The sequence below is a fragment of the Apaloderma vittatum genome, unplaced genomic scaffold (assembly GCF_000703405.1).
Source record: "Apaloderma vittatum isolate BGI_N311 unplaced genomic scaffold, ASM70340v1 scaffold27068, whole genome shotgun sequence".
NCBI lineage: Eukaryota > Metazoa > Chordata > Aves > Trogoniformes > Trogonidae > Apaloderma > Apaloderma vittatum.
The window spans coordinates 38,445-46,779 of NW_009729595.1; positions in this window are offsets into that span (position 1 = coordinate 38,445).

Genomic DNA, 8,335 nt, shown 5'->3' on the forward strand with positions numbered 1-8,335 from the left:
AGTAGGTGATCTTGAGACTGGTAGAGCTCTACATGAGAGAAAGCTAGATAGTGATGATGACTACTGTAAAACCAAACCATCTTTTTTTGCTTTCCCAGGCATTTCAGATCTCGGGGAACATAACCTTGTAACGCTACTGCTGGTTTGGGCAGCTATCAACAAAAGCTCTTACCACAGTGTGGTAGGCACATTAAACACATTTTACTATAGGAGTTTCCTGGTACCAAATGCACTGAGTTATTACACTTCTATGGCAGCTTTTAGAACAATTCTGCAGAAATAATATCCTTGCTTTGCCCCTTAGCATCTGAGCAGTCTCATTATAATTAACAGCTACTAACTGAACTGCTTTGCACAGGCAAGTAAGCCTGGATTTTCTACCCTCTGTTGGCCATAATGCAGCTTTACTCTGTTGAATGTAATCAGTGAATTTGATAATTAAACTTCTAGTACGCATCTAATAACTGGCAGGTTGTTCTTTTTACTAGAAGATGTACAAACCAGCATCATGTTATTTATATATTCTCTGGGTTAGCCTAGAAACATCTGCCCCATAGCTGAGCTTCACCAGGAGCCTTGGAAAGACTTGTCAATACCAGTGCATGCCTCTCCGACATAGTCTGTAGTAAGATGGAACTACAGTGCAGTGAAAGAGTGGGACAGGTCCAGGGTGTCACCAGCATCATATAGTCCTGCACCAACCCTGTTAAACTTCCTTTCTAATGCTCAAAAAGAGCTACAGAGGGGAGAAACCCCCAAGTTCTCCCTGGTCTGTGTCAAATGACATGGGGCGTGGGGAGGAGTTCCTTTTCTCAGCTGAGAATCCAGCGAGTTAGTTTTAACTGTGAATAAGATGCAGAAAGCAAGCATCTGAAACTTTAATGCCAGAAGGCACAGTGGGGTTAATACTGCTTGAGGAGCTGGGAAAGTAAATCAGTTTTATATAGCTTTCTAGACAAAGGAAGCCTTGAAATATGGGGTTATTACAATGCACACATTGCACCAGCAAAGAACAATTCCATCTCCTTTCAAACCACTTTGGAGTCACCTATGAGTTCCAGTGACAAAGTTCAATCTTTCTTATTGCTACAAACTGCCTGGATTAGTTTTGCCATCCTTCCACTTGCTTATCAGGCACCATTTGATAAGCGTGTGCACTCTTGACTCCCTTCAGTCCTCTGGAAAGCTCGATCTGAACTTCATTCCTGAGCTCACCAGGAAACTTTCTAATGTTCTGGTTACCATGTGAGAACAATGTATAGTTCTTACTCTTTTGTGTGCCATTTTGCTTCAGGTTGACTAGCCCATGTCCCCCATAGTCACCCTGACAGTCCATCTGTGCACAGTTGCCGGTTCCATCAGTTATGACCAGAGCAGCAGTCAGGGCTCTGGTCCAGGTAAAGACTTGCCAAATGCTTTATGTGGTGCACAAACATCTTGTTGCCTGTATGAAAGAAACCTGAAACATCTCACTGCCATATTAGCATTTCTCACAATTGCATTTACCCTCCCACAGCCATGGCAGTCATCCCAATCATCTTGTGTTGCAGCAGTTGCTTTTTTTTAAATCTCTTTCTCTCAGCTGAAGTTTAGGACCAACAAAATTATCATTGGTGAAACAATAGTAAGCAATATCCTCAAGGATTAATTAGATTCAAATTCTCCTGCCTCTACCACCAATACAAACCCTATTGATACCTCCAATGTCTAGCCACATGATAGCTACGTGGCCTAAGATACTGCCTATGGCAGGCAGTCAACTAATAAGTTTCGTTTCAGTCTTCTGTTTCACTCAAAAGTCTCAAAGTTTGAGGGACTTTTTTTTTTCTCCCGAGATGTTAATATACCAAAACTCTTGCTTACTGTACTTCTCTTGACTACTCTGATATCTCTGTTCTCTTTGAACACAAATGACAGTTGAAAATGCTATTATTTTTGAGATGCCTAGGGTTCGCAGCTAGATGGAAAAAATACAGTAGCAGTCTTTGTTGATAAGAAAAAGCACCCCTGGGGAGCTGTAGGCAAAAGCAGTATCCTCAAGGATGAAGAGCCAGCCCACAGCTTCTTCTGCAGAGCCTAGAACTTGAAGCCCTATGGAGAGAGAGAGCCAATCTGGCTGTATGAGCAGTATTGCTGCATTTTAGTGGTGCTGTGCCTGTTCTGAGCTTCCCTTGGCTATATGTGGACTTACAAGCTCTCATGTAGGATATTGAAGTACCTTCTGATGCATTAAGAGAACGCTGTCTTACAGGTATCCCTGTGTCTGGATTATATTAAAAGATGGCTTTGAGCAGTCACATCACTAATGCATGATTAAGTGTAGCACGAACTTAGCCTTGTATAGCTGTACAACACATCATACTTAGGTGATGCGTGTCTGAAAAAGAGAAGCAAAAAAGCACAGAACCATTAAAAGGGAGCCCTTCCGCATATGACCCGTCTGCTCCTATTTGACCCAGACATGAGAGAGGAATCAAACTTCAGTTCATCCAGACTAGCAGCTTCTATTTCTGAGTATTTTCTCTTTGCAGACCACAGCAGAATCCATGGGAACTTCTGGGAGAGATTTGCAGAACTACTCTCCCCTCCCTTAAAATGTGTTGATGAGTGGTCACATCAGTATCTGCAATGGCAGAAGGCAGGTTGTCTTTTAAACTTTATTTTCCTTTAAATTAATTAATATTTTTAAAGAAATCTTGTCTTACTTGTTTTAAAACTTCTTTAAGGGAAGGGAAAAAAAATAAAAAGGCACATTTTCATCTGGCCAGCTGAGCTGTGACTGCACTGTGGTGCACAGCCTAGGGAACGTCAGTGGCAGCCCATGCAGATGGCATCGCGCCGTGATAGCATGGGCACTGTCAGTCACCATTCATCGTTCTAGTGAATTTATTTCACAAGTGATGCCAACATAACCTAACAGTGTCAGATTCGATCTCAAAGGCAAAACAAATTTTGTCACAATTTGTCTCTGTGGGATTAAACTGCATTGTTTTGTCCCTTGGGTTAGCTGTTCTGCTGTAACTGGCATTCATTTTAACAGCTTTTCAGATCTCTCATCTCCTGTACATTGGTTACTTCTGCCCAGGCTTCAAACTTCTCAAGTATTCTCAAACTTCACAGCATTTTTCTCTGTGGTTTTGGCATTGTCTCATTCTTCCTCTCTGTTTCATCCCACCTGTTTTCTGTTTCATGGTGCTGAATCAGGTATTGTTCTCCCTCGTCTACAAGTAACTTCATGTAACATTTATGTTCCTCACTTCCTCTATGGAAAAAAATAAATCAGAAGATTTGTTTGTAGCCACAAGAGTTGCACACTTTGACTAAGCCATCAAGGTCTTTGTATTCTCCTGATGCTTCTAGGGCTGCCTCCTACATACCAGCATTCTCTGGTTTGGCGTTGCTCAGGGTGACTGATTACACCATCTCATTTGTCCTTAAACTCTTTCCGCTCTTGTTAAAAACCCAAATATATAATATGAATGCACCTTTGTCTCAGAAGGAAAGGCTCTAAATTTCTCATATGTGTTAATTCTTTCTTGTATGCTCACAAGCATCAGAAGACACTGCATCAATGTGCAGAAGTACCTGTTGAGCCCCTCATGGAACATCTCTTAAGCCAGGAGCCAGTATGAAGCATGTTGCCTGCAGCTGTCTGTATAAAGGCTCCAGCCTGTGTCATATGCTGCATGGGAATGACCTCACCAGTTGAACAGAGCTACTGAACCAGTTCCAGATGTAGTCTGACAGTCATAGAACAAACATGACTCATTTAAGAACATTCCCTACCTTCCCTTTTAATAACTGGTTTCACCCAAGTTGGTAAACTAGAAATGAAGGGAGAACAATGAGTTCTTCAGTCAGCTCTGTGCCGTGTTCTCACACGCCACTTACTCGGCTGCAGGCACACATTCGAAACAGCTGTCCCTCCACAACTGCAGCTTCTCTCATGATGTCCGAGCTCTCACAATGTCATCACCTCTGGCAGCAGAAACCGACATGCCGGTACTAACAAAACTAACAGCAACATTAACGAGTGAAGAGTTCTGTGTCCTGGATTTAAACCCAAAAAGCTTTAAAGTACAAAATGTTGGTGTGCTGAGGAGAGATCATCATTCTTGATGATGATAATAAGAGTGTTGGGATGAGAACAGGATTCTGCAAATATGGAGATTTGTGTCTGGTTTAATCAAGCCATCAAGGCTCGCTTGTGTGCTTTCACACTCGAGTGTGCTCAACTTGCACGCTCAGTTTTCTCAACAAGGGGCTAAGAAATCAATTCCACTTGGCTTCTTGACCTTGTGGTATAGCAATAATAACTTTGGCAAAGCTCTTTTGGAGAAAGCATATAATAAAAATTATAATATGTCAAGGTGAAGTAAAAATTTGAACTTTAGTTGTGAAATACTTTTGGTATTGTAAATTCTCGACTCCACTGATGCTAGCAACGACAACAACAAATCTTGGTTATATAAGTGGGACTTATATAAGTGGCGTCATCTCAGATTATTACAGCATGCAAATAGCACCATAATTTTGCAATACACTACTCCCTCAGACTAGGTCTTCTCCTATTGTTTCAATGTGACTGCAGTGGATTGATCCTACCTAATTAACTTGCAGTAGCATGCTAAGTTGGGAAAATGGAATGTGTTCACTTCAGCAGTAATGGCTGTGTCTGGATGGGCACAGTTTTCAAATATATTTTGTTAATGGTCTCTCTACACAAATCATTATTCTGTAATCCAGCACAAGGCTGGGGAACGAGTTTGGTTAAATACATTTGGCTTTTGTAAGTGACATTTGCATTAACTCCATGCGAATTACAAGATACTCCATATCAAGATTCGAGGCGTGACTACTTGTCACAGCCTCGTGAGATGTTGTGGAGCATCGTGTCTTTGGTCTTGGGCGCTGATGTGTATTTCTGAGGGACATGAGTATGAGCTCTAATGATCCAGTTTGCAGTGAGGTAATGCCGTTAAAATAGTGATACAATGCACTTAGCATTTTAGAGCTGAGGAGAGAAGCTCTTTTCTCAGTAGACAGTCAGTGTATGACAAGAAAAGTTGATTCATTGATTATTAGGTTCCAGTGAAGTATAAAATCTGTCCTTTTTAAAACTTTTTTTTGTTGTTTGCTTTCTGAAGATCCTTGAAAATTAGCAAACACATCCTCTCTGACTAGGCCAAAATACTTCAAATTCTGCTGATGTTCAGACCTATCTTGTTCCTTCAAGAAGTAAAGGCAAGGAAAGGCTTAAACTGGCCTGATCTGCAAATTCTTTGACTTGCAGGTAAGGACAAAATGACAGCTTAGTTTTCAAGTTATTCAATTTTAAGATTTGGCTTAAATGCCACAGTTGGTAACTTGCTCTGTATTATATGGGGGGCAAAAAAATTCTGCTGAAACTGAAAATTTGCTTTCCATGCTGTAAAAAGAGATATCCACATGCCTTGGACTAATTCAGATTAAAAGAGCAGAGCTGATAAACTTAAGGACTAATTTTGGTTAAGAGCTGAAGTAGATGAGCCTAGTGTTTAAATACAAGCTATTAAGTTTAGTCAAAACACATGTTGCTTTTAAGATGAGCTTGTGAACCTCAGACAGGACCATATGCTAACTACCAAAGTAAAGATACCAAGTTTTTCTGCAGAGAGAAATTATACTCTTTCTAATAGTCATGTGAGCAGGAGAACACATAAGGAAATACTTTAGCAAACTTGTTAGGCACCACTACTCCGGAGGACACCAGCTGCGAGGGCTGCAGTAGAAACCAGCCTGACCAAACCCGCTTTGCGTTAACCAGCTAGAAGAGGAACGCTCCAGCACAGCGGGCTAAATGCTTCAGCGCTGACTGAGCTCCTCGGGTTGGGCTTTGTGTCCACGCTCAGCTCTGTACTTATCCAGGGAGCTTCCCCTGTTTTAAAGCTGCCTTGAATATGCCTTCACAGGCTGTCCCTACAATGCGGCGGTACTCTCAGGCTGCTCCGAGTCACTGCTTTCCCTGCACTGTATTCATTTAAAAAAGAACAAGAACGCTATTACTACATGAGAAGAATCAGTGTCCCTAAGTGCTGCTTTCCTCAGCGTTAGATGAAGCCAGCAAAAGCTACTGGCATTATTAACAACAATAGCTGGTTAGTAACGCACTGTGAAAGAACAGGGCTGGGGACACAAAATGATCATTGTAAATTATCCAGATCGATAGAAGGGCTGAAAGGCAGCTGGATATGTTTTTCAGACCCATTAGGAAAAAAAAAAAAGAAATCCTGATGCTTATCCTGTGTTTTTTGCCCAGAACTGAGGAAGTAATGAGCCCTACAGCGTTTTTATAATTGCCTACAGGAGGCATATCTCATGGCTCTGCTTTTTTGTCAAGGTAAGATTTCTTTTGATTTTTTTGTTTTGCTCTAACTATCCCTTTTTTCTCAAATCTATTTCCTTAGGTTTCCTGTAGCACAGTGCTTTATGATGACAGCAGTCTTTCCTCTAATCAGCAATAATTAGCTAATATTACTTAGGATTACTAGTTCCTGCTTCCTCTTTACGCCCTTTAACCTTTCTCCTTTAAGGAATTTAAGGTGTTTGGTTTTTTTTTTCCCTTTTGACTGAATTACACTACTTGCTTAATTTCTTTTAGCATGTGGTTACACAACAGAAGCATTGAATTCCAAAGTTCTCCTGCCACTGAGTATCATGTTAGAAGGAGATAGAATACTTCTCCTTATGACAATGAGCACTATATTTTAGTGGTTTTTCTATGTAAAGAGAAATAGATTCTGTCTGCTTGCTTGCCTCTCCCCATTCACCGTATAATTTCAAATTTATTGGCCAGTATCTACAAATGTGACAGACAGGAGGAAGTCTCAAAGATATTTCAGCTACATAATTTTCAAGAAATTGTATACCTGGGAAAGCAGGGAGATGAGGAACGCCTCCCTAGAGCTGTACTGAGAGAACGACTGTAGTTAAGCTCATGCCAACTAAACACTAGATAATCCACAAAGATGGGAAAGATTGCTGCCCTCTATCCTTTCTCTTTTAATTTATTAAAAGGATTTATGATTGCTTATCAGAAATTTCCTTTTTTTTTATGGACACCGTCTGTTAAACTTTATTTACTGAAGTATCTTGAATTCACTTAGTCTACAAGGTACTTCTGCAGTGCCTGAAAAGCTTATTAAAAATTCCTACTTTGTTTTCCAGTAGTGTGGCCAGGTATGTCAGGCTTTTCTTCCTGCAGCAAACTCACTGAGTCAGTATAAACCCTCCACTGACTTCAGTAGCACCAGTGTTCAGTTCAAACCAGCTCACGTGTGAACTAGCACTGGAAAACTAATTGAGACAGAACAGTAACGGGAAACTCAATCTGAAAATGAAGTCTTTTTTAATTAAGAGTCAGTCTCCAGAACTATACAGAAATAGGCTTTTTCTCATTTAAAATTTGCCTCTTCCTTCCTCACCAATTATAAATCACTGATCTATAATTAGTATTCTTAGTAGAAGGAATGCCTGATTGTCTGGCTTAAGTTACGCTTATGACTGCGGAGAGCTGTAGGTGTGTTGGAACAGATTTTAGCCAATCTGCTACTTAGCATGCAATTTCTTACAAATGTTTCTGTTATAAACTCTTAGTGTTATAATCTGTTGCTTAAAAATGAGAACAAACTAAGGAAGAAGTGTGCCTCTAGATTCCTAGTAGCTAAAACCAGCAGCATGACTCTGTGGCACAATGACTGGGAGCTTACCTGGGAACAAGAAAGCGCCCAGCTCCAATCCTGTACTGAGACCTAGTCCAACATTTTATGTAATTACTATCTGATAAAAATTGCATAAATGTTCACTAGTGGGCAAGCCAGTACACAGATCTCTGCTCTTATACTATTTTTAAAGGAAGGCATCTCTTACTCCATTTTTGTAAGTGACTGATAGGACTTCACTCTCCTGAAGTGAGTCCAAGAGGAGGTCATAAATGCAGTGGAGATCAGTCAACTGACTCTGATCAGTAAATACAAAGTTTAATCCAATTTAAACCAATACCAAGAGACAGCATTAGAATCAACGGCTGAGGGAAGCCAAGGGCTGGGATACGCCGTGTTACAGGCCCAGCACCAGGTTATAGGTATGGCTGCTTAGGTGTGTGATGAGGAATCCAGGCATCTCAAGGACACTTGCTATGCACGGCCACGTTTAATCCACCAAGTAGTGTGCCTCAGGTGTCAAGAGCTGTGGAAATGTTATTCTGCTGTCTCATTGCCTTTAAAAGAGCTTTCTCACGCCCTTTCCATGCCATGCAGGGAGTCAGTAGTGTACTTTCTCACCAAGGGATCAGACT